The 26,707-nt window shown below is 47.4% G+C and overlaps 1 protein-coding gene and 1 long non-coding RNA gene across 9 annotated transcripts in view; one reads left to right on the top strand and one right to left on the bottom strand.

Moving 5' to 3' along the window:
• The window catches only part of ASAP2 (ArfGAP with SH3 domain, ankyrin repeat and PH domain 2), a 161,237-nt gene that overhangs the window by 776 nt on the left and 133,754 nt on the right, over positions 1-26,707 (top strand). The window lies entirely within an intron of this gene.
• On the bottom strand, positions 17,410-18,386 carry LOC103005346 (uncharacterized). The gene is made up of 3 exons (XR_452290.2): positions 18,224-18,386; positions 17,975-18,093; positions 17,410-17,740 (listed from the first exon to the last, which is right to left on the bottom strand). It is a non-coding gene; the product is annotated as an uncharacterized LOC103005346 (long non-coding RNA).

The raw sequence follows: 26,707 nt of genomic DNA, 5'->3' as shown, positions 1-26,707 counted from the left end.
CGTTCCCCCCCTCCCCGCGCCGCCAACTTTGGCCCGCGGCCCCCCAGCGTCCCCCTCTCAGCGCGTGGAGTGCCCCTGTCCCCAGCCTGCCCGGCGCGGTGCCCGTGTGCCCGGGACCCGCTCTGCACGACTCTTGGGTCGGTCCGGGGGACCCCGGCTGCCCAGGAAAGGTGTGCACACCTTAGCCAGGAAGGCCTGACCCGCCCCGCGCCGCGCGGCGCCCGGGGAGGAGTGGGCGAGCCGGGCTTCCGATCCAAAGGCCTTTGCTGACCCCCGGGGACGTGTGTCTTACCTGCTCGCAGCCCTGGACGCCTACCTTCCCCGTCAGCCTGGAAAAGGCCTGCTTTTAGTCAAGGTGCAAAGTCATCGTCTAGTGCTAACTAGTAAGCCCTGCACATCCTGCGGAGAGAGCGCTTAGGACCGGCAAGCTTAGGTGACAGTCAGAGCCGCCTGGGACCGAAGGGCAGAGTTCGTGAGTCCAGGGCCACCGCCGCCTGGGGTTTGGGGCAGCTACTCACCTCTCTGCCCTCATTTTCCTTACCTATCGAACGAGACTAGCAATGCATCCTTTCCAGGTGGTTATGAGGGTCAGAGACACTGTGTCAAGTTCTTGGCTCATAATAGGGAACTGGTTTACCAGCCACACGTGTGCCAGTGTCGAATAGATGATTAAATTCCTCTTGGCCAGAAAGTCAAGTTACGTTCTTAAAATGGGGTATGGTAGGTATTTTAGAAGGAGCTGACTGGGCTAGAGTGAGTGAGGGGAGGTCACCAGAGAGCTTTAAATTAAGCGATGGCATTCAGGTTTTTGCCCACTTGAACAAAGCAGCTGCTGTTAGGAATTGCTCGGGGGAAAAAAAATCCAGAATGTTTTCCCTTAATGGAAATTTTTTTCTTTGTAGACATAAACAGTCAATAATAGGCTAAATCAAAAGTAGCAGATTCAACATTCTGAGTGTTTTAAGTATAGTAGAGGGCTTTCTCCCCTCCTTCCTTCCTCCCACCCCCCACCCCCTTTTTTTTGTGTAGAGGAGAGCTGAATGTAAACCTTTTGTAGTGAGCTCTGTGATCCCACATCACTTAATTCTACCTGTATTAGCAAGGCTTCAAGATGATGCCTTCAAATGAGGCAGATGGGGATGAACGTAGTAAGTTTTTTCAGAAGTGCTGGTTGAAAAGCAAGAAGAAAATTTTCACCGTGTTTTGAAAATACACCATTAACAATGTTTTTGGAATGATTGCAGCCCAGGAGGTAGCTGAATATCTTTTAAGGGAAGGAAGCTTTGTACACAGTGCCTTAAAAAGAGCTTAATTGTGTTTAAAGTTCTGTTTCTTTTCCCTACTGAAGTTTGTCAGTTAAATATTATTAACACTGGCAGATGCTGGAAAGCTAGGCAAATAGGAGTTGCTATTAAAATTGGCATATCCTTTCCTGATTAATTTTAGTTTGCAGTGTGTAATTCCAAAGCTCTTTTTGTATGCTGTGCAGGAGATTACCCTAGAGCTCAGTTACTGAGCAGATTAAAGAGAGACTGGATTTGGCCATGTTACTAAACTGCAGGCTTGCTCCATGTTGCCATCTAAGAACAAGAATTGGTTAAAGTCTCAAAAATGAAAAAAAAACCAAATCATTACAGGTCTGTCTCACTTTAAGCAAATTCAGTATACATACTAAGGTAATGGTACATGTGAGCTTACGTTTATGAGAGAACTAAATTTGAAACAGTTCCTTAACCAGTGATGCCCTCATGTTTTGATTTTAAACAAGCATCTGCTCTTCATACTGAAATGAGACATGAGAGTTGGTATTGTGACAAATAAATTTAAATATAAATAAATTTAAAATGTGCAAGTCCTCGGTCCTGTGTTTAAACAAACGTGTCATGGAATTAGTAAACTAATTTTAAACTGGTTAATGTTTGTGAACCTATTATTTCCAAGATAAGTTATGTCTGCTAAAAGTCATCCTACAACTGAAGTGTAAGTTTTTTTATACTACTTTTTTTTTTTAATTTTTTTTTTTTTTAAATTTTTATTTATTTATTTATTTATTTTTGGCTGTGTTGGGTCTTCGCCTCTGTGCGAGGGCTTTCTCTAGTTGTGGCAAGCGGGGGCCACTCTTCATCGCGGTGCGCGGGCCTCTCACTATCGCGGCCTCTCCTGTTACGGAGCACAGGCTCCAGACGCGCAGGCTCAGTAATTTTGGCTCACGGGCCCAGTTGCTCCACGGCATGTGGGATCTTCCCAGACCAGGGCTCGAACCCGTGTCCCCTGCATTGGCAGGCAGATTCTCAACCACTGCGCCACCAGGGAAACCCCTTGAAGTGTAAGTTTTTTTGATATGTACCCCTGTAGCTGGGCTATGGGTAGCTAATGGATCCCTACCCTGTACTACGAACCTCACATCTGTTGTATTTATTCCTCATCCCTGCTTTACACATAGGAAATGGAGGCTTAGAGAGGTTAATTTGCTCAAGGTTATAGAGCTAGTAAGTTGAAGAGCTGGAGTTTGAACTTGGTTTCTTGCTGTTTTCCGAAATGATGCTGCTTTCTGTTACTTTTAATAATGCTGACTTCTCTAAATTACTCCTTTGTCAGATGGACCTGGGTTCAAGTTCAGACTCCACCACTGGCCACTTGTGTGAACTTGGATGAGATACCTAATGTTTTCTCATTTTCCTTGGCTTTAAAGTCTGGATCACAATACCTGTCTACTTCAGAGGGTTGTGAGGGTTTAATGAGATAATACACAGCACAATACCTGGTAGACAACCGGTTTACTAAATGCTAACTGCTTTAATAGATTACATGATAGTTAATCCATAGAACCTGATCAGGGTGTTTGGCCCCAAGGTGGGACTTACATGGGTGGGTTGGTGTGGCCTGGGGGAGAGTAAGGGAAAGGAATGGTTGAATGAGTAAGTGAGTGGAAAACTACTATGTGTCTGTTCACTGTTGCTTATTTTTTAACCAGTTTGTTGTCTTGGCAGCAGGTCAGCATATAGCTGTGTTTTAAAATTTTCACTTGATGATCACTTTCTCTTGGTGAAGTAATTGTTTTGCACAATTTTAGCAAAGTCTGGTGCTTCCACTGGAATCTGCCCTGTGTTTTTGGAAATAATGGAAAAAAATAAGTAGTTGTGGCTGAATCTGAAAACCCTCCTCTCCCCCCTTTTGGGGGTTTTTATTGCTGTCTCAGTTTCTTTGAGTCTCTGAGCTCTTTGAAATATTCTCAAAATAGGGAAAAATTGTATACATATGTGGGATATTCATAGTTAGACCCTCCTTTAGAGCGTCATCCGTTCTGTCTTGCTTATTTGGCTTTGTCAGATATGTAGTTTTAAAAATAAATTTGATGTTGACTTGTGAGTATTAAAATTTAATCTACTTCCTTCCGGGACATAATTCTCCACTCTGTTGTCCTTGGTTGCCTTGGAAATCTCATTGCTGTCACAAGCACAGGGTTCTAACTGCAGGGGTAGAATGAGCATCTGGGCTGCACAGAGTCCCAGGGGCCTTGCTGTCCTTGGGGCCAGAAGCCCCTCCCAGCAGTTATTAGTGGGAACCCAGCCTACGGCCTACGTACTTTTTAGGCACGAGTGTGATTCTGAATCTTAGCCCTTTGTGACTTGTTTGAAAAACAGCTCTTCCACATCCCAGACTAACAGATTTTAGATTTATTGTCAGAAGGACATCATCTGCTTGCCCAGTCCGTTCTTATTTTCGGAAATGAGCCTCTGTGGATCAGACAGGGCCACCTTGTTATGCTGTGTTCTGTAATCTGGATATAGGTGTCTGGAAATTTTTGAGTCATTCAAGGAGGGAATGATCTCTTCTTATATGATCCCCATTCTCCCCCACCCCCCATTCAATTTCTCTCTTTCTTGTGATTAACAGTAAAAGTACTAATGCTGTTCGTGGTGGGTTCCAGGCCCTGTCATTCATTCAGTATTTATTAAGTGCTGCTGTGTGCTAGGTGATGGGAATAGAATTCCCAAGAGGCATGCATTCTGTCTTTGAAGCAACGTGCAGCTTAGTGGGAGAGACAGATATCCTATAAACAAATCAATGCAATAAAACGTGGTGAGGCCGTAACCACAAGACTGTCCAGAATCATGGATGCCTTGGGGATGGGAGTGGTCAGGTGTGCCTGGGGCCATGGTTAGGAGGGCCTTGCATGATGACGTGCAATTGAGTCTTGAAGTCAAGGTATTCATCTGTGGCTTACCACATGCTTTAATTACTAAGGTGTCTCAATATAGTCTCTTGTATCTGCCTCCCAGCCTTAGGTAAATATTGATCCACTCCTGAGGCGGTGGCCATCTAGGCCTCTGGTTGGATATTCATAGCCAATCCATTGAGGGCTGCTCAGGCCACGAATTTGGAATAATCCTTGATTCTTACCCTCCACATGTCCAGGCCCTGATGCCTTTCTTTGTGGAGCAGTATACATTCTAGACTTGCACTGTCCAATATGGTAGCCTAAAATTAACCATTCAGTTTCTCAGCTGCCCTAGCCACATTTCAAGTGCTAATAAAGCACATGTGCATTGGACAGTGTAGGTTTAGAACATTTTCCTCATTGCAGAAAGTTCTGTTGGACAGTACTTTTTAGCCGCTTGCAACTCAGAGAAGGGTCCACTGACCAGCTGCATTGGCATCACCTGGAAGCTTGTTAGAAACGCAGACTGTCAAATCCCACCTTAGACCCGTGGAATCAGAATCTACGGTTTAATAACATCTCCAGGTGCATTATATGCACATTAACGTTTGAGAAGCACTGTTCTAACCCTGGCGGCACATTAGAATCACTTGCTGGGGGGCTTGTAGAATAGAGATGCCTGGCCCACTCCATGAAATTCGGACTTAATTAGTTTGGGTGGGGCCTGAAACTTTGGCATTTTTTAAAGCCGCTCCCTAAATGGGGTTGATAATCACTTCGGTAAAGTAATGTAATGTCAGGGAGTGATAAGTGCTCTGAAGAAAAGTTACACAGAATACAGGAATAGAATGTGACTCTGGAGAGCAGGAAACTGAAATCAGGAAAGGCCTCTCGGAAGAGGTGGCATTAGAGCAGAGCCCAGAAGGCAATGAGGAAGTAGCCAGGGGAGAGCAGCACGTGAGAAGGCCCTAAGATGTGCATGGCTCAGGCCCTGTTGGAGGAGAGAAATGGGCATGGGAGAGGGTGAGGGACAGGCAGGGCCAGATCACAGGAGGCCTTGTGGGTCTTGGGAGGGAATTGGATTTTGTTCTAACATGGTGGGAAGCCATTGGAGGGCTTGATCTGATCACATTTTAAACCTTTCCCGGTGGTTGCTCCAGAGAGAATAGATGGGCAGCTCATGAGAGAAAAGAGGGGGACCAGTTGGGGCTGGTGGTCATCCAGGCAAGAACGTCGTGGCCTAGGTGGTAGCAGTGGGGGTGACGAGAGGTCCGATGGAGACCCTCTGTGTTGTCTGTGCTGGGGGGCGAGGGGGACAGAGCAGGGCTCCCGTCCCAGCGAAGGCAGAGGCCAGGCTCGGTTCACTCGGGCACTTGAAGAACGGGCCTCCTGGTGTCCCTGCAGCAAAGCTGACACTCTGGAGCTACTTAGCGTTGGTATCAAGGCCGGCTGTGTGCTGCTCAGCATGACTGGCTATAGAACCTGTGTTGGGGCCACTGCTGGATATTCATTTTGTTTTCTGCAGACACTGATAAGCGAAGGGAGAGATTAAGCAGAGTTGTGTAGACAGGGCCGGTGGGGTATGTCTGCTTCTCTCCTCTGCTGTTTGTAGGCAGATGATAGCAGGTGACACTTTCTTAGCTGTGTCGGATGCCTGGGATACTGTCCCCATTCAGCTCCCTAAACACTCCTCTTTCCCACTACAAAGAGGTGGTGAATTCACCTAGTCCTACCACAATAGGAAACTGCCTTCTTCGCCTATACTTTCTGTGTCACGTGGCCTTCAAGTGGTTGCCAGGGCCCTTCCAGATACTTTTGTACCATTATCGTTTTATCATGTGGATGATGTGGAATAAATGGACTGTCAACCAGAGCTGGAATGCTTGGGCTGTGTTTTTTTTTTTTTAATAAATAAACTTATTTATTTATTTATTTTTGGCTCTGTTGGGTCTTTGTTTCTGAACGAGGGGTTTCTCTAGTTGTGGCGAGCGGGGGCCACTCTTCATCGCGGTGCGCGGGCCTCTCACTGTCGCGGCCTCTCTTGTTGCGGAGAACAGGCTCCAGACGCGCAGGCTCAGTAGTTGTGGCTCACGGGCTTAGTCGCTCCGCGGCATGTGGGATCTTCCCAGACCAGGGCTCGAACCCGTGTCCCCTGCATTGGCAGGCAGATTCTCAACCACTGCGCCACCAGGGAAGCCCTTGGGCTGTATTTTTATTTGTATTTGGTTGTGTTGGGTTTCTTGATTCATAAATGTGTATGGGCATCTACCAGTATTTTGTTACCGCCGGGGGCCAGTGATGGAAAAGTGAGCGGGACTAGCTCCTTCCCCATAAAGCACTTACTTTCTCATCTTTTGTGTGCAGTTAGTGTTTTTCCTTTTAGCCCTTTTTTTTGGTGCCATGGACCCCTCTGGTAGTCTGGTGAAGATGGTGGACCTCTTTTCAGAAAGATGTTTTAATGCATTGAATAAAATACATAGGATCTTGAAGGGAACCAAGTATATTGAAATACAGTTAGAAAAATATTTGAAAAATCTGTGTCATACTAATATATGTTTCTTTACTAAAGCATTAAATATCAAGATTTGGTTTTGGGTCTAATAAATATTTTAATTTTGAGGTACTGATGAATGTAAGCAATATTGGGAGCTGTTTCCAACAACTCTAAAGCTATATAAGTATATCTTTTGTTGGAGTCGCAGGTACTGCTAATACTACCACGGTGTGTTGCTTACATTCATAATTGAGGGAAACGCTACATTTCATTTGGGGGCTCGTGAAATCCAGATGTAATTCTTTTTTCCGATCCAAGTTTATGGACCCTCCTGAATTCAGGCTAAGAATTCCAGGCTTGTTGGTAAGATTACTTTAGTTAATTGTATTTTGGAGTGAGTGAGTGAGTGACTCTGCAACAGTGCTCCTTAAACAAGCTTCATAATTATACCGTCATTGTCATGAATTGGTTCTTAGAGTTGAGCAGAGAGGGGTGACACCCCAAGCCAATGTTATAGTTATCCAGTAGTAAAGGTGCTTAGAGGAACTAGGGGTGGAGGGTAAAGCTGTCAGTTGTGGTTTGACAGCCATGGTGCTCTCTGCATTTTTTCAAGGTCAGGGCTTGGCAGTTTCTCTTGTGGTCCTGGTTTAGTTCATACCTTTATGCATGCCTTGGCATTCAGCAAAACTGTGAATTGCATCTGCTGAGTCCTGTAGTTAGGACCCTGAGCTGGGCCGCCAATTCTCCTATTTTTACTTCTCTTGTTTTTCTGGTTTGTCATATGCTGTCCTTGACTCTGTAGGGCAAGCTTGGGTGTGAAGTGATAGATTTACAGGTACCTTCCGCCCAGAGTTCTAAGGCAGACTTCGAGTTCTGCCGTGTTTTCGGTGAGGTTACGTGTTTGAAACGATGCTGTTGTTGCATGAGTGTGTTTGGGGTATCTACAGCATGACTGAAGTGTTACTGTCAGTCCCTGTTGTTGTTTTTCTCTTGCCTTTTAGCACTTATTGGGCGCTTACTGTGTGCCAGGCATGCTTTAAGTTCTTTACACATATTAACTCTTAACTTGCTTGATGATTACAAAAACCCTGTAAGGCCCAGAGAACCTGAGCCACTTTACCAGGATCACAGAGCTAGGAAGTGGCAGAGCCAGGATTCAAACTCAAGCGTTTTGACACGAGAGTCTGCTCCTGTAGCCGCCAACTGCCTCTGTAGAGCCTGGACCGGAAAAGGCCCTCCATATTGACGGCTCTGTGACCAGCACGACCTCTCTCTTGCTGTCTGGCACTATGATGCATCTACTGCATTTCCTGAGTGGATGCTTCTGGAGAACCCTTGCTGCCACTGTTTCCTCTCTGCCTCCTCTGTCCGTGTTGCTGCAGAAATGGTTCCTCGTTACTCTCTTCACTGCTCTGCTGACATGCCCAGCCCTGCAGAGCCGAGTGGCCCCGGGCATTGCTCACACCCTGGCAGGAGGCCTGCCCTACTAACGGGATTATTAATGACATCATCTCTCCACTCGGTGCTGAAGATGGCTTTGTCAGTGTGATTTTATACACAGATGCTCACAGTAAAGTCAGCTGGCTGGTGAAGACGGTTCCCTCTAATTGTGAATCCCCTTGGCGTCTAGGATTCTAGCCAGGTGATCCGGGTTTGGGGGCCTCTTTCCCTAGTTTCCCAGAAGAAATCTTAATAGAGGTTTTGTTTTTATTTTTAACACCGATGGCTGACATTTCTTTGAGCCCTAGTTCTGGGTTAAGGGCTGTGCTGTGTTTTAAATTGCTTGTTTGGATTGCTGAATCCTTTCCCCTATCCTATCTGCTGTAGATCCTGTTATCTCTCTTTTATAGTTGAAGAAACCGAGGCTCAGGCAAGTTCCATGACTGCAGGTAGCCAGCCCGCCCCACAATTAGCGGTTGATAGAACCAGGAGTCCCAGCCAAGCTGAGATTAGCCTGTGTGCTTAGGGGTGTTCCTCCTGCTGGCCCTTTAATGCCTCACCTGACGGTCTCCTGCTGGGATCTCTATTGCTGGTGAAGTTCCCTCTTTAGGTGTTTCTCTGGGCTTCTTTAGTGCAGGTTGATAGTTGTCGACCTAGGTCATCAGACTCTAACCCCTGGGGAGGTACTTAGCATCAGAGGTGTTTATTAAGTGGCCTTAACTGCTTTGGAGTGAGTTAGAAAGGTACATCTGCCTCCCCTCCCTCCCCCTCAGAGCTGAGGGACTGAGGACACCGTCACAGCTGCTTGTAAAGGACTCCAGAGCCACGTAGCCAGGGATCAGGTCCATGCACTGTTCCCTCCGTGTCAGCAGATCTGTGTTTGGAGAGGCGACCACTGAAGGGGGAATCACAGATGTGGCTTGTCTAGGCAGTCTCGGTGAGGTGTTGGCACCCTGCTGCCAGTTAGGGAACTTTGGGGAGATTCTGAGAGGAAGGGACATGTTAAGTCTTTGTACTGTATTTATTCCTCTGATAGCCCTGACCTGTTAGCTAACCAGGTGCTGGGCCTTGGGCAGCTGATTTCACTGGTCCAGGCTCAGTGGCCTCACTTGTAAAGTGAAGGGTAGATGAGACATTTCCTAACATTCTGTGTCTGCAACACAGTTCACCTGCCTCGTGCCACTCTTTACTTTTTCTGACCACCTCCTCCACTTTCTGTTGGCCATTCGTATTCATACTTTTCAAGAGACTAGAGGTGAAAATAACCCTTTCCCTCTCTACTCCCCCATTAAAGATTCCTTCCCCCAAAATACCACTGGAGTCGATATGGTGGTTGGCCCATGAGCTGGAATTTCATTGGGTGCATTGCTAGTTTAAGTTTGGGACAAATGGGGCTTTGTAGTGGGCTACCCATCTCACCTTGAACTGTCTTTCCAGGTGCATGCCTTGGTCTCTCTTTTTTTTTTTTTTTTTGATTGATTTATTTATGGCTGTGTTGGGTCTTCGTTTCTGTGCGAGGGCTCTCTCTAGTTGCGGCAAGTGGGGGCCACTCTTCATCGCGGTGCGCGGGCCTCTCACTGTCGTGGCCTCTCTTGTTGCGGAGCACAGGCTCCAGACGCACAGGCTCAGTAATTGTGGCCCCCAGGCCCAGCTGCTCCACGGCATGTGGGACCTTCCCAGACCAGGGCTCGAACCCGTGTCCTCTGCATTGGCAGGCAGATTCTCAACCACTGGGCCACCAGGGAAGCCCGCCTTGGTCTCTTGATTACAGCTCTGTTGTGCTTTGCTTCTCTGGTGAAAAGAAGAGTGTGTTAATGATCACAGGTTTTTGCCATCATTAAATAATTTGGACTGTTGAATTTTAAGTAAATACTGATTTTCTGACATCAGGGTTCCAAGAGCTTTTCCCTAGGCTTAGGGGGAGCCAGTATTTCATCACTGGAAGACGTGCTGTTGTGAAGCCGTGTGTTGGTTGTGTTAACATGGTGGCATGGGAAGAGCACTAGCCAAGGGGTTAGAAGAGTCGATTCCAGTTCTGATGTGTCCCCACCTCGCCATGTGACCTTGAGCAAGTCCCTGCCCTGGATGTATGGTCTCTTAAATGAGGTGTTTGGACTAGTTGATCTCAGACTACTCTCTCCAGCCTGAAAATCTCATGGTTCTTTGTATCACATATATTCAGTTTGGAAAGACACTAGAATAAATGGTGGGAATAAAAATCAGCAATGAATGGCTAGTTTTTAGTCCTGAAAAAAAGTATAGGTTATGAATTAAGTTGATTAAAAAAAAAAACCTCTCTGTGGCTTCCTCAGGCGCTTATTTTTGTTGTTGCTTTTTTAAAAAATTGAGATACAATTCACATACCATAAAATCTACCATTTTAAAGTGTCTAATTCGTGATTTTTTTTTAGTATATTCACAGAATTTTTCAGCCATCACCTGTATCCAATTTCAGAACTTTTTTTTTTTCCAGAACATTTTTTAAAATTAATTAATTTATTTTTTGGCTACGTTGGGTCTTCGTTGCTACGCGCGGGCTTTCTCTAGTTGCGGCAAGCGGGGGCTACTCTTCGTTGCGGTGCGCGGGCTTCTCATTGCAGTGGCTTCTCTTGTTGCGGAGCACGGGCTCTAGGCGCGCCGGCTTCAGTGGTTGTGGCATGCGGGCTCAGTAGTGGTGGCTCACCGGCTCTAGAGTGCAGTCTCAGTAGTTGTGACGCACGGGCTTAGTTGCTCCGCGGCATGTGGGATCTTCCCGGACCAGGGCTCGAACCCGTGTCCCGTGCATTGGCAGGCGGATTCTTAACCACTGCGCCACCAGGGAAGTCCCCAATTCCAGAACATTTTCATCACCCTAAAAGAAAATCCCATACCCATTAGCAGTCACTCCCCATTTCCCTCTCCCTCAATCCCTGATAACCACTAATCGACTTTCCTCCTCTATAGATTTGCCTATTCTGGACATTTCGTGTAATGGAATTCATGTAATGGAATCATACAATTTGTGGCCTTGTGTGTCTGGCTTCTTTCACTTAGCATCATGTTTTCAAGGCTCATCCAAGCTGTGGTATGATTCTGTACTTCACTCCCTTTTTTCTGGCTGAATAATATTCCATTGTATGTATATATGACATTTTGTTTATCCATTCATCAGCTGATAGACATCTGGGTTGTTTCCAGATGTTTTTGTCTATTATGTTTATGTCTATTATGTCTGGGTTGTTTTTGTCTATTATGAGTAATGCTGCTGTGATTATTCTTGTACAATTTTTTGGGTGGACATATGTTCTCAGTTCTCTTGGGTATATATCTAGGCGTGGGATTGCTGGGGCATATGGTAACTCTGTGTTTAACTTTTTGAGGAGCTGTCAGAATGTCGTCTAAAGAAGCTGCACCACTTTACATTCCCAGCAGCAGCAGCAGTGTATAGGGTTCCATTTTCTTCACATCCTTTTCAGCACTTGTTACTGTCTTTTTGATTGTAGCCATCCTAGTGGATGTGCAGTGATCTCTCCTGGATTGACTTGCATTTCCCTGATTGATGGCTAGTGGTGTTGAGCATTGTTTCATGTGCCTGTGGCCGTTTGTATATCTTCTTTGGAGAAATACCTATTTAAATCCTTTGCCCATTTTAGAATTGGATTATTTGGGGGTTTTTTTTACTGTTAAATTGTAAGAGCTCTTTATATATTCTAGAAACTAGACTCTTAACAAATACATGATTTGCAGATATTTTCTCCCATTTTCACCCACTTGATGGTGTCCTTTGAAGCACAGAAGTTTTTAATTTGATGAAGTCCGGAATATCTGTTTTTCCTTTGGTTGCTTGTGCTTTTGTTGTCATACCGAAGAAACTGTTACCTAATATAAGGTCACAAAGATACACACCTACATATTCTTCTCAGAGTTTTAAAGTTTTAGCCCTTACATTGAAGTTCTTGATCCATTTGGAGTTTGTTTTGTGAGGTAGGTAGGGATATGATATGAGGTAGGATTCCAACTTTATTCTTTTGCATGTGAATATCTAATTGTCCCAACACCATTTGTTGAAAAGAGTATTCCTTCCCCATTGAATACTTTTGACTCCCTTTTCGAAAATCAGTTGAAGTTTGTTGTATGGGTTTATTTCTGCACTCTCAATTCTAGTCCACTGATTTTATCCTTATGCTAGGCTTATGGTAAGTTTTCAAATCAGGAAGTGCGAGTCCTCCAACTTTGTTTTCTTTTCCAAAATTGTTTTGGCCATTCAGGGTCCCTGTTACCATGTGAATTTCAGGATCAACTTGTCAATTACTGCAAAAAAAAAAAAACGAGCTGGGATTTTGATGGGGATTGCTTTGAATCTGTAGATTAACTTGGGGACTGTGGACATCTTAATATCATCCACTCTATGACGGCAGGATGTTTTTCTGCTTCCTAAGTCTTTAGTTTCTTTTAATGATATTTTGTAGTTTTCAGTGTTCAAGTTTTGTTAAATTTATTCCTTAGTATTTTCTTCTTTTTTTTCTTTTCCATTATGGTTTATTACAGGATATTGACTATAGTTTTCCCTGTGCTATACAGTAGGACCTTATTGTTTATCCATTCTATATATAATAGCTTGCATCTGCTAATCCCAAGTATTTTATTCTTCTTGATGCTGTTGTAAATGGAACTGTTTTCTTAATTTCATTTCTGGATTATTCATTGCTACGGTATAGAAATACAATTAATTTTTTTTTTTTTTTTTTTAATGTGGATCTTGAATCAGATGCGTATGTTTGATTGATTGATTGACTGATTGATTTTGGCTGTGTTGGGTCTTCGTTTCTGTGTGAGGGCCTTCTCTAGTAGTGGTGAGCGGGGGCCACTCTTCATCGCGGTGCGCGGGCCTCTCACCGTCGCGGCCTCTCTCGTTGCGGAGCACAGGCTCCAGACGCGCAGGCTCAGCAGTTGTGGCTCACGGGCCCAGCCGCTCTGCGGCATGTGGGATCTTCCCAGGCCAGGGCTCGAACCCGTGTCCCCTGCATTAGCAGGCAGATTCTCAACCACTGCGCCACCAGGGAAGCCCTACAATTAATTTTTGTATATTGATCTTATATCCCACAATCCTGGTGAACTTGTTTATTAGCTCTAATGGGGTGTGTGTGTATGTATGTATTAGGATTTTCTGTATACAAGATCATGTCATCTTCAAATAGAGGTAGTTTTACTTCTTCCTTAACAGTCTGGATACTTCTTATTTCTTTTCATTGCCTCATTGCTGGATCAGTTCTTGATCATCTTTAAATGCCAATGGGTTGCACAGACTTGGGGTGCAATAAATTTAATTTGTTTTGTTTGTTCTCATTTGGGCTCTGAATATACTGAGAAAATTGGAGCACTTGGGGGCTTGGTCTCTGGTTGCAAAGTCCGTTAGTGGAAATGTCACCTGCATTGGTAACTGGGTTGCAGACATTTGCCTCATCCGGCCAAGGTGTACGGTAGGTACACCTGGCACCTGGGAGGTTTCCAGTCCAGGGCCAGGCCTTGTCTGTCTCTGCAACAGCAAACTCAGAACAACACATTGTTTTTTCCGGTTAGCAGCTTTTTGGTTGCCTCTTTCTGTAAGCATCACCTTGATTTGTTCACTGTGGAGACCGCTGGCTTCTTGACAAAAGGTAATTGTTGAAATTCCTGGTTTTCTTCTCACCTTGTAAATTCTCTTGTTGGTTTTTCTTTTGTGGCAAATAGAAATGAGGTGTGTTTACTACTCGGGCTGTTGGGCTGTCAGAACCTGTAGCTTTTGTTTGCCTTGGTTGTAGCTTGCCAGCCGCAGGCTTCTCATTCGGAAGAGGTACCAGCAGGGGTGGAGCACAGTGGAAATCGTGAGGTAGGCAGGCGGCTCTGCACCTTTTTCATCTCCCTTCCCTTCCCTCCTCCACGCTCCTGTTTCTTTTCCTTGGGGACGGGGTTGCTGTCTAGGCAGTGTCCAAAGCTTAAAATTCTCATCTCCCCTCTTTTTTCCCCTGCATTCTCTTACCTTCACTCCCTTGGTGTATTTTCAGACCCTCGGGGCCCTGTACTTTCTTTTCAAAGAGGAGATTCCAGCCAGAGGGGACTCAGGAGGGAAGCTTTACTTTGGGATTTCGGGCTGAGGCCTTCCTTCCCGGTAAGCTGCTGCTTTGGTGATGACATTTAAAGTTGGCCTCCTTTCCTACCACACTGCCTCCCCTCAGTTTTCCAGAACTGGGTTTATTGTTCTTTTAAAAATGATTTATTGTCTTCTGTAACAGTGTGGAAGCAGCTTAATTTTTGAAGTGCACAGCTTTCTTCTTTATGGTCAGAGCAAAGTAAAGGAGGTTTGATTGATCTTATGACAAAATTGCTTTAGTCATAGCTAATGTGAAATCTCTTTAGGGCTTCGGTTTTATTTGCTCTTTTAATTTATGAACCTCCTTGGATCCCTAAGCGTCTGTGCACAAAGCCAGTGAGGCCTGATGTATCAGATTCAGGGCTTTATTCCTGCCCCTGATAAACCATGAGCTGGTATAGGGTTCTGACAGTTGGTTAGATTTTGGTTTGAATTAGGGAGTAGCAGTGTCAGCTGATGTGTGTTTCAGAAATTTGTTACTGTTTTTCCAAAGAAAAATGTACTGTTAGGTTGGGTGGTTAAAGCCGCTGGTAGGCATGGTGGTAGGCATGTGTTAGAACTTGGTGGTAAACAGAAAAAAAACCCTGTGTAAGTAGTACTCTAAAGCCCATCTTGTTTCTCCGTAGGTCATGGTCATCCTCGGGGTTCTGGAAAAGACCAAGTAGTGAAATAGAAATAGCAGGGACCAGCGCTCAAAAGCTGAGCACAGTGAAAGGGAGGAAAAGAGAAAATTGGACTCAGAAGTGTGGAGCTGCCCCTGCTCTAGGCATCGCCGAGGGTCTTCACGCAGCAGCAGGTTTAAGAAGAGTTCGAATCAGTACTCTGCTGTGTCGGGCAGGGAAGTACGTAATCCATTGAGGAGAGTTTGCATGAAAATAGGTTTTGAGTTTCGCTGTGTAATTTTGATTACTGTTAGTTCACTGAGAAAATTAAATTATGTGGAACAACTCTTTCCTTTGGTGTTGACCCAAATGAGGCATTTAGGGCATCTTTCTGGATGGGATTTGGGCTCTGGCAGAATGATGTGGAAATCTCCTTCAGGGACACGTAGACTTAAGTGAGGACAGCCCTTGGCTCTTGGATGTCTGCTGTTAAGGAGCGCGAGGCTTAGTGGCTGGCTTCAGGGTATCGTGGCATTTCCTTTTTGGGGCGAGGGAGCCTCAAAATCCACAGTTACGCCTGCGTGCAGTTCGCTTTCCTGTTGGACCCGCACGCCAGACTGAGCGTGCCTCAGATTACGTGTTGCTTCTCTTTGAATCCTCAGAGCCCGACATGGTTCCCAGCACCCAGTTCTCAGAAAATGTCTGTTGAATGTTGAAGGCCCAGGTAATCTTTCTGTTTCTATGATTTTATATCTTAAAACGCTTGCTGTATGTTTAGAAGTAAATTCGTTTTGATTTGAAAAATCAAGATTGTCATGTTATCCTTTGAAACAAGAAAATCTCTTTAAGAATTACCAAAAAAAAAAAAAAAGAATTACCAAAATCTCCACTTTGTAAAGCGCCCTAATATCTAGTTTCTTCATTGAAAAATACATTATGTCTTTTTTATTCTGTAAAGGCTTCCCTGGCATTCCCCAGTCCATCAGAACCACTTTCTTCTCTGAATTCTTAAAGCAGTTACTCTAAAGCAGGTTTTGGTCCATCTGTCCATCCATCGATCCGTGGATTGGTTGATCCATCCGTGGATCGATGCATCCATCTGTCCATCCATCCGTCCGTCCACCCACCCATCATTGGGACAGACCTGGGCTGTCTGGTGCTTGGAATAAAGCGTGCCGCAGCTGTGCAGTGCGGTGGTCTGCAACAGCTCCAGGTCCTCCCTGGTGCTGGGGGTGGCCCTGGCTGCCTCCCCGGTGCCTGCTTGCTTCTGTAGAGCAGGGGGCTCGTCAGGGAGCAGGACAAAGGAGGGTGCAGCTTGACTGAGGTGGGTAAGTTGAAACAGTGCAAGTTGGGTTCAGGGCCCTCCGAGTTGTCCCTGTTTGGTCAGGGCAGAGGTTGGCAAAGTACAGTCCACCCTGTTTTTGTATGCCAAAAAACAAAAACAAAAAACAAAGTAAACTAAAATAAAGGTGGTATTTGCGGTTTAAAAAAGAGTTATGAAGAAAAAAACCCCCAAATCTGAAGAATATACAACAGAGACTGTGTGTATATGGTCTGCAAAGCCTAAAATATTTACTGTCAGGCCCTTTATAGAAAAAGTGTTCCTACCCCTAGGGGAGAAGATAGGGTGTGACTATAGAGAGTCTGTCTGGGCTGAATGGACAGAATGTTTGGGGGTGTAGAGCCTTCAAGTTGCTTAGAATAGTGGTCCACAGATCACACAAGCCCCTGCCTTAAACATCCCTGCTTGCTGTGAGGACCAGGTACCTTGCTACCTGTAGCCTTTTCTGCCCAAGTTTGTAGGGAAATACCTAAGGCTTTTGAGTAGGGGAGTGAAATGAGCAGAAACTGGGTTTAAGGCAGACTGACCTGGCATGGCGGGGAGGGGGGGACAGAGGTGAGAGGGTCGGGGAGAAGGACCCAGAGCAGGGAGCCCAGTAGCGAAGCATCAGCCACTGCCCAGGGAAGCAGTCCCTGTGGCCTGGATTAGGGCTTTGGGAATACAAAGGAAGGTACATCGCAGGGTAGTCAAATGGGGGCTACTCATTTGTCAGCCCTCTTCTGGTTTTGGCCACCTCCTACGGTTGGTTGGTTTGTGGTCAGTTGGTTCAGGCTTTAATTCCTTCCTTCATTAAACATGTAGAGCACTTGGCTCTGTACCAGGCCCTGGACTTCAGAGCTCCTGCCTCAGAGGTGCTCATGAGTGGGAGGGAAGGAGAAACAGTGACTCCACCAGGGAGGGGGTGGGGGAAAGCATCAGGGACGAGCAGCAGAGGAGCTCCTTGACGGCAGGGTTGTTTGGTGTGTGCTTGCTTGAGAGGGTGCCTCACCCCCAGTGCCTGGCCGGTAGTAGGGCCTCAGAGGGTGAATGTTTGATCTTTGGCAGCTGGCCACACATGCAGAGAATGATAATGCTGTGAGCATTATACTAAAGTATTAAAAATATAATCTTGTCTCTACCCTTAAGGAACCTACCATTTAAAAATAAAAGACCAGCCACTAATTAATTTATTCAGTATTTATTTTATAGGAAGCATATTATATACCTGTGTGGGCACATGCATAGTAATCACTCAGATGTGTATGAAGTGGGCAGGGTCATCTCTCTTAGGCCATGCAGGACTCAGCACACGTCTGCCTGCCACCACGCTTGAGCTTTTTTCCTCTAAATGCCTCTCGCCTTCTTTCTTGATCTGAGAATGTCCGTTTATGACTTCGAAGGCACCTTCTAGCCTGCCTGCTGCGTGGCTTCAGCGTAGAGGGCAGGTGGCAGGGTAAACAGCGCTCACGTTGTCCTGTTCTGAACTCTGGCCTCTGCCAGAAGATCTTCCTTGGCCGCCACAGGAGGATCACTCTCCCCTTCTCCTTTCCCTCTTCAGACTGGCCTCTTGGCCCCAGGGACGAATCTGCGTCGGAGGGAGGACTCAGGGAGCCTGGAGAAAAACAAAGAAACCTGCTGCCCAGCCCACTGCAATGTCAGCCGCCTAGAAACCTGCTCTTCCCTTGTCTGACATCACCGGCCTGGCCTTTCCGGAGGCTGCCTCGCTCAGCTCTCACCCCAGGGGCGAAAATTGCCTGGTGGTCTGGAGACAGATTGCAGACGGGCACTCTTGGTCAGGGAGCCGGCCCCTTCTCCTGCCGGGCCCAGGGGAGGGATCGATACACACCTCGGAGGCCTGCAGGGTGGGCTGGGACAGGGCGACTGTCGGCGGAGCCCAGCATGGGCGGTAGGGGACGGTGGGGAGAGTTGGTGTGCAAGCCGAGGCAGGGTGCTCACTTCTGCTCCCTGGTGAGAGAGTCAGGTGCTGGGGACTCCAGATGGCAGAGGCCTTCCTCCCCCTGTGGACCTGTGATCCCCCCCATTTAGCTTCTGGGTTCTCCTCCAGCCCTCCTGTGCCTGAGGAGTTTCCACTTACCACTAGTAGCCTCCATTAGCTGCATCTCCTGCAATTTTAGGGCACCTGGCCTGTGCTGCAGCCTTCAGCCCGTCGTATGGGGTCACTCAGAAGGGGGCCTGGTGTTCTGCAGCCTGTGTCCAGCGGTACCCGACCCCCAGGCCCTCCCGCGGGAGCGGTCAGGCATGACTGTCCTGGAGCAAGTACACATTCCCACCGTGGACCTGCTTCCTGCCTTTGTGTTCTTGTTTCCTGAAACCGAACTCCACACTCCCGAGAACAGGAGCTCTTTTTAAAATAATATGCTTGTATTTTTATTTAAACTTGACTATTTTCAAAACACTGGGCCGGACAGGTTTCATACACTGAGCTGAGGAAACAGCCTCCCAGACGTTTCATGGCTTCGCAAAAGAAGATAGGCAGTGGACTTCCCTAGTGGCGCAGTGATTAAGAATTCTCCTGCCAATGCAGGGGACGCAGGTTCGAGCCCTGGTCCGGGAAGATCCCAAATGCCGCGGAGCAACTAAGCCCGTGCGCCACAGCTACTGAGCCTGTGCTCTAGAGCCCGTGAGCCTCAACTACTGAGCCCACGTGCCACAACTACTGAAGCCGGCGCGCCTAGAGCCCGTGCTCCGCAACAAGAGAAGCCACGGCAATGAGAAGCCCACGCACCGCAACGAAGAGTAGCCCCCACTCACCGCAACTAGAGAAAGCCTGTGTGCAGCAACTAACTAACTAAATAAATAAAATTGCCGTCTTTCAAACCACTAAAAAAAAAAAGTTTAAAAAAGAAGAAGATAGGTAGTCAGTGGTAGCCCTGAAGACTTGAACCAGGATCTTACTGCTCTTGTCAGTGAGGGATCTTTCTGTTTCCCAGAGCATCAGAGGACGTGGGAGCTGCTCAATAATCATTTTATCGAGTTAAAAAAATGTGTGGGTATAGTATTTATGCACAGATTCTTTATGCTTAGAAGCTTCTTTGTTTAGTCTCTCTAATTTAAAACAGATTCAAAATGTTGTACATGCATTGTTTGCTATGAGTTACTGTCTTTAGAAATCACTAGAGAGGACAGATAATTTAGAAATATTTGCACCTTATGTCAGAAGAGAGTTAATAGTACCTGTTACTATTAATACTAGTGGTATTAGCTGTTCTGGGAAAAGGTACTATTTATTCATAATAACCAGATAATAGCAGCAAGATTGGAGAGGAAAGCCCAGATAACAGTGAGTGTAGGTGTAATTATAATTTAAATGCCATGGTGGGGGGGGGGAATCTTTAAATATAAGGTTTTAAGAGCTGGGTTGTAGTGTAAGGCATAAGTCCTGTCTTGTCTGTAATAGGAGGTGCTCTTTGGCCCTGTAGCCTTGGAGAAGTCATCAATCTTGAATTATTTATCTTTGGAATGAAGTATCTTTCGAGAGAAGCATATCTTCCTTCAGTGTTAAAAATATGTTTCTATCATGTGTCATAGTGAGTATTCTGGTGACATTGCATATTTCTTTTTTTATATCCTGCCCACTCACTTGGTTATCCTTGAGAAGAGAGAGGGATTTTAGGTGGTAGCTAAGTGGTACCCAGTCTCTGGATCTATAACCATATTCCACATTTTTACAATTTTCTCAATCCTTTTGGTTGCTGTTTTGGTACTTGATTTCAGATCTCTTTCTTTGGGAAGGTCGGTTGGGTGGCTGCAGCAGAATTGAGCCCATTTAGGGGCTGGTAGATGATGTATTTTTGTTACGCTTGACAAAGTAAACTGTGCCCTTTCATCCTGAGTAGAGTTGCTCTGTGATCGACAAATGAATGGTCTCTTTCCATCTGGCTGCCGCACAGGCGAAAACCATGGTGCCACTTGAACGCTGAATTTCCCAGACTCCCAAGGGACAACAGAACGTGTATATGAGCTAGCACACCCAAATGCAAATTATTTCTGTTGATAACCTAATGTATGTAAATTTATGCTGCTTGGTTGACAAAGGCATTATGAATGATACTCTTTCCCAATAGTGTTATATAACTGGAATTTTCATTTTATCGTCACAGTAGTGAAGTACAACTCCTGCTGAATTTCTGTGACATTTCCAGCAGCTCCAAAGCCTGTTATGGGGCTACGGCACCAGAGTTGGAAGATTTGGCGTCTTCTGGAGCGAGTGCTTGCCTGACTGTCTGCTGAAGGCCTTGACCGTCTTCTCCCCATGTGGAAATGCCCTGATTGAGGGCAGGGTGGAAAGTGGACAGTCAGGATAGTGTGATGACTCAGCGGAGAAGAGGAGTTTCAGTACAGATTTTGGGGGGGTTGAGACAGGGGAGCACTTTGGAAAGAAAGTTATCTCTTCCTTTTCAAAATTGAGTCCTTCTTTCCCCCCCAGATCATTACATCTCAAATTCAGGGACAGAGAATCCAAGCAGGTTCCAAGATAGAAGGGTTCCATCAGCAGAGTTGGTGGGGAGGGCAGCCTGCCTGTGCTGGAGGGAACCGCTCAGCCTTGGTGGTGCGTGTTCCCACGCTTGCTTTGCTCTTGCTCTTGCTTTGGGGACGTTGTCACTGGGCCGTACTTCACTCAGCGGCCCTGACGGAGGGGAGTATTAGCCGCACTGCTGCTGTCTTCACCTCTGCACTCCCTTGAGCCTTGACAACGGTGTCTCCCCATCTGGTGATTAACCAGCCTGAGGACTGTGTGTCCCGCCCTTGCTAAGCTGGGCACTGGGGACACCTCCACAGCAGGTAGATGTGACTGCTCTCCTGGCTGTGCTGCAAGCCTGGTGGAAAGGGCCGGTGGTTGGTGTGTTTCCTGCAGGAGCCTGAGCCTTTGCTGGATCTGGAACGGTAATCAGGCGTTAGGTAGCCTGGAACAAGGCCTGATGCACAAAAGACTCTTCTGGGGTATTTGTTGAGTAAGTGACAGAATAAATGATAGCAGAAGGAGATGAGAGCCTTCTAGGATGAGGACAAAGTACCTGAGCCCAAGGGTGGGGAGATGGGTTGCACGGAGATAGCTAAGAAAATGCAGGGTTCTGGAGGGCTGTGCCCACTCGGTTTCTCTCTGGATTGGGGCGCGGGGCAGTGTCGGGCTCTGTGTTCTGTGGGCTGGGATAGAAGTGACTGTGTGTGGAGTGAAGAGGAGTCCTAGCCTTGCTGCTAGAGGACAGGAAGGCAGTGGTTGAGAGCAGCTTTATGAGTTCTGCAAGGGGAGATTATTGTGTTTGCCTTTTCCACATCATTCATTGAAGGTCTGCCTGTCCTGTTCAGGCACCGGGCGTTTACTAACGTGAGTAAGGAGCATCCGGATTTCTCGGCTTTCACGGTGTAAACAGATGCATAAACAAACAATTACACTATGGTTTGATAAATGCCGTAAGATACAGAGGCAGTTGCTATGGCAATGCCAAGTCACTCATAGCATCCTGCCAGAGCCAACAGGCTTGCTTGCTCAGGGTCTTGAATGGGACCCAGCAGACAAGTGATGGTGACGCGGTAGGAATGAGCCTGCCACTGTGTGCCTGGGTCAGCCCCAGCCCCAGCGAGTGGCTTTACCACGCACCAGTCTTACAGCAGCCGCGGGCCTGTGACGTCTCTGGAACTAGCAAGAAAAATCCAGGCTGGGACTGATTCCCCAGAGGGCGGTTCTACAGCCAGATTGTGAGAAGCTTTCTCTGGGTAGATGCAGCCTCATGAAGGGGAGGGGTGGCAGGGATGGAGAGCAGCTTCTGCACATGGACCTGGGATCTGCCAGGAACCGAGATGCTTATAAATATAGTCCCCACGTCTCCTGAGCTGCTGGGTGAAGAGGATGCTTCTATGTTTTCCATCTGGGCTGGGAGCAAGGGCAGGTCTGGGAAAAGGAGAGTAGGTTTTTCCCTGCTATTTGAGGGAAGATTGTCAGGAAAACATCTGTATTTCATAATCCCCGGAAAAGCCCCTTCAATCAGATGAGACAGGATCTGTGAGGGTGTTGACGAGAACGGTGGGGAAGGCAGCAGCGATCTCTGTGCAGAGCGTGGCCGGCTATGCTGCAGACACGGGGCCACGGGGTTTTGTGGACCAGGGCGCCGTGCGTGAGGGAGGCCTAGTTCCGAGTGGCAGGTGACAGGTCGGCTTCTTGCCTCCCGATGATACAAACACCTGCCCGTTTCCGGAGGGGAGATCACTGCCCAGGCTCGGGTTGGTCTGTGGTTGTGTGTCACTTTCCCTGAGCCATTGACTTCTTTTTTCTTCTCATACCAGTCTGGAGAGAGGAATCCCTCGTCCACCAGCAGGATAGGTAGGTGGCATTTCTGTGTGCTGGAAGGGTTCTCTGGTGTGATTCCGCCCTTCCCATCCCTCCAGCCAGGGCTTGTCACCTCTGGGAGGCAGGTGACAGTCTCCCTTTGACTCCTGACTGGGCTTTCAGGCTCTGCGTCTTGTTCTGCCATCTCCTCTCCCTCACTGACTCTTGCTTCTGGGATAGGTGTGATGTCACGTCTAATTTGAGCCCGCATTTAAGGGGCGTCTGGTGTGGTGGTCACGGCCTGGGCTTTATATAGACATGGGTTTGAGTCACACAGCAGACCTGCCACCTGCTGCGTGCGTGCCAGTTGCTGGGTGTTACTTGGTGGGGGAGTTGATGTTGCTGGCGCTCTGTCAGCATCTCCCTCCTTTTTCTCAGAGTGAAAGTCCCCGCGTGGGACCCTGCGTTGTCTTGGCGTGACCCGACTCTGCCGCCTTGCTCTGCTCCGGCCACATTCCCTCCTGGCTGCTTGGCAGGCGCAGGGGTTTCTACTTTAGAGCCTTTCCCCGCCGTTCGTTCTGTCCAGACCGTCTTCTCTCCTTGCTGTTCATCCACACGGCTCCCTCCCTGGTCCCTTTTGTGTATCAGCTTCTTGTGAGTCCTACACTGACCACCACTTACACCAGCTCCCTGACCTCTCTTTTCCCCACAGCTCTTATCACCTCCTAACCTAGTCCAGAGTTTACTTACTTGTTATAGTTTTATTTTCTAATTCTCTCTTCCCTCCATTAGATCCTAAGCTTCATGGGGCAGGGATTCTTGACTCTCTTATTTAATGAAGCATCCCCAGGGCCCAGAATTGTGCCTGGCACATAATACATGAATAATGCATGTTTGCTGAATGAGTAAAACTGGCCAGCAAATACAGCTTAGATTGCAGGGAGTGAGACACATGATCCAGGAGTGCTGGTGCTGTCGGTTCACAGAAATCTTGTTTCTCTGGCTGTAGAGAAGACTTGATTCTTGATTCTGTCAGTTCACAGAAATCTTGTTTCTCTGGCTGTAGAGAAGACTTGATTCTTAGAGGGTAGGGTAGTGTTTGAAAAGTTGAGTGAGTGAATGTAGATCCTAAAAAAGTAAGAGCATGTTGGAGTGGCTCAGTCCCGTAGGAACTTGTGTAGCAGGGGTTGAGGCTGCCTCTTGCCTGTGGATGCGGGGGTTCCGGGGTTAGACGTGTGCCCAACCTTGTTCTGTATCCATCTCACCAGGCTCAGAGGTTCCTTGTATGTTTCCAAACTGCTGCTTCGTAGGAGTGGAGAAGGGTGCTCCTTATTTCTTTTACCTACAGGGACCAAAGCAGTTTGGAGTTAACGGCAGTTCACAGACATGGCTTTAAGGCTGTGTGAGTCAATTAATTATTGTCCAAGACGGCTGGAGGGTTAACCCCCAGGGTTGCTTTGGCTATAGGGATCCGATGTCTTTGTGACAACTGTGACGAAAGCTGGTATTATGTTGGGACTTTGAAGAGTCTTGTCAGGTGGTGAAGGAATTGAGAAGCAACGGTTACCACCTGCCCTGTCACCCTGTTTTCTGGTTTGTACTATTGCCTTGTGGAAATTTATTTATTTGTTAAGGCCTCCGAAATAAACATACTCGGAATGGTTATCCAAATTATAGGGTTACCATGATGAGAGGCTTCTATGCTTTTTGTACTTTTTTCTTTTGCAGGCCTGGTAGTTCTTTAGTATTGATAATCTCTTTTCAGAGACCCCTTTTCATGAATTCTTCAGATTTCCCTCCTTTAGTAACACGACACTTCGAAAAGTTGCATGGTGGCCTGGGACCAGTAGCTTTGCAGGAATACAGAGATGAAATGGTTCATTCCCGTGAGGAGCTTATGCTACTCCTGAGCCCGTGCAGTGATCAGAGCCTCTGCTTTGAAGCCGCTTGGACCTGGACTCAGCTACTGATTTCACCAGTTAATGCCTGTATGACCACAGGCAGATGGGCTCATTGACTTATGTGTATTTAGCAAACACAGTCACACTTACTGCGTGCCGGGCACTAAGTGCTTAACAAATGTTAAATGTGTTTAGTCCTTAGGACAACCCTGTGGGTAGGTACTATTGTCATCCCTGCGTTTAAAGAAGAGGAAACTGGGACACAGAGAGATTAAGTGACTTTCCCAGGATCACTGAGCTAGGCAGTCATAAAGCCAGAATTTCAACCCCAGATACTGTGGCTCTTGAGTTCGTTCGTGCTTTTCGTCATGACACTATCTATGCTGCCTCCCAGCTTTCAAAGCTTGAGCTTCCTAAATCCATAAAATGGGAGAACTGATCATAATACTGCCTAGGTACAGGATTGGTGTGAGAATTAAGTGGGAAAACCCAGGTAGAACATTTAGCCCAGTGCCTGTCACATGGTGAGGGCTCATGGCCACTGGAGCTGCTACTCCAGCCTGGCGGAGGGAGATAAGATGGTACACAAGTTATACTAATACAGAGTGACGTGTGCTAGGTGTCTTACAGAGCACTGATAACAGAAATTGCTTCCTGTGAGGCCTAGGAAGCCTTCGTGAAGGGGGCGGGGAGGACAGGCATGACACACCCGGGCACTGACTCACCATCTGTGAAGCAGTCAACGTCCCATTTGATAGATCCAGAGGCTGGGGCTCTAATTGGTTACAAAGCCCAGGGTTTGACTAGATGGGAGACGTGACAAGGTGTGGGAAGGTGGGTTTGTTGGGGGGTCCAGTGGGTTGGACCCTGGAGTTGAGCAGAGGGAGGAATGAGATTAAGGGCTGGCCAGCACGGTGTGGCCAGGTCACCGCTGGCCCAGCAGAGCCCACTTCCGGCCTTGTGAATGCTTAATTAGCTTTGCATATTGTCTTTTTGTTCCCTCTCTTTAGAAATTTTCTCCCACACCTTCTTTCCTGTGGATTTCTAGAAATACCCTATTTTTCATGACTCACTACTGGGACACATCCTGTTTGGGGAAGTGTTGAGGAGGAATTGGAGGATGGTGTGAAGTGTGCTCCTAGTGATGGGTGGTGCAGGCGGGAGGTGACTCTGCTTTCCTGCTTCCCCCACAAAACCCACAGCCCTCACCCTGCCTCGTTCCCGTCTCTCCCGATGAGCTGGATTTCTCCAGATGCGGTGTTTCAGTGCCTTGACCTGATGTGTGCCAACTGGAAGTTTCCCCCTTGTGTTGTAAGCAGGGATCTGTGTGTGGCTACAGAGTGACTGATGATGGAATTAATCAGATTAGAGATGGGCCTGGAGTTTTGAACCTGACTGAGTTAGATGACCTTTTGAACCAAACGGATGGCCTGACTTCATATGCACCAGGGTGGCCGTGATGGATTATGCGCCAGGTGCCCTGGACAGAGTTGCTTTCAGAACGTTGTTATGAGAAGCAGAGGAGCAGCAAAGGCTCTGAGCGCAGACAGAGCACACACAGGGTGGAATCAGCTGGCCCTTTCCTTGGATGGTCTGATATTACCATGAACTGCTGTTGTTTCAGTTTTTATTATAGGCCTTCCTCGTTCTAACAGAGGCCGGATGTTTTAAATCATCACGCAGTGGCTCTCTTTTGTATGGCCCGAGGCCTTTTGGCAGGCCGATTGGAAAGCTCGATACATCAGGCAGTGAAATAATAGAAAAATAGGAGAAGCTGAACTTGAGCCGTGGAGAGGGCAGGTGAGGCTGCGGTGAGGCTTCCCCGGGGGAGTGGGCGCTGGTGTGGGAGGGGCTGGCCGCTGAGACGTGGGGTTGGGCCCAGTGGCAGAAGGATGGGAACGTTTAAGAAGCAAGTCAGGCCGTTTGGTCAGAGCCTGACCCTGAGGGTGGCCGCGGTGGTGGTACCCGGAGAACTTCGTTGGAGCATGAAGCCGATGGTGCCCTCCCTCGAATGGCGAAGGCAGTCGGAGGAGGCTAGCACAGAGCTGCTCGGCCTGGGCAGTTTTGCCTCCTAGGGGACTTCTGGCAAGGTCCAGAGATGTGCTTGATTGTTTCCTCAGTGGGCGGGGGCCAGGGGTGCTGCCGAACACCCTCCCGTGCACAGGGAGGCCCCGGGTGTCACGAGTGCGGCGCGGGGAGCCCTTGGGCTGGACGGTTGTCAAGTACTGGGAGGCTTGGAGGGCGAAGGGGGGACAGTCCTCTGCACCCCAGCTGCTCTTGGCTCTGGTTCCCTCGGGAAAGGAGGGGGAGGGTCTTGGTGGGCCTGAGTTTCTTTTTAAGTTGGGCAGGATGAAGATGATTTAGAGATTTTCATAAGCTGACGCTTAATCAA

This window comes from Balaenoptera acutorostrata, chromosome 12 (genome assembly GCF_949987535.1).
Source record: "Balaenoptera acutorostrata chromosome 12, mBalAcu1.1, whole genome shotgun sequence".
Classification (NCBI taxonomy): Eukaryota; Metazoa; Chordata; class Mammalia; order Artiodactyla; family Balaenopteridae; genus Balaenoptera; species Balaenoptera acutorostrata.
Note: the sequence above shows the minus strand (reverse complement) of the source record. Positions and strands in the feature narration are given on the sequence as shown.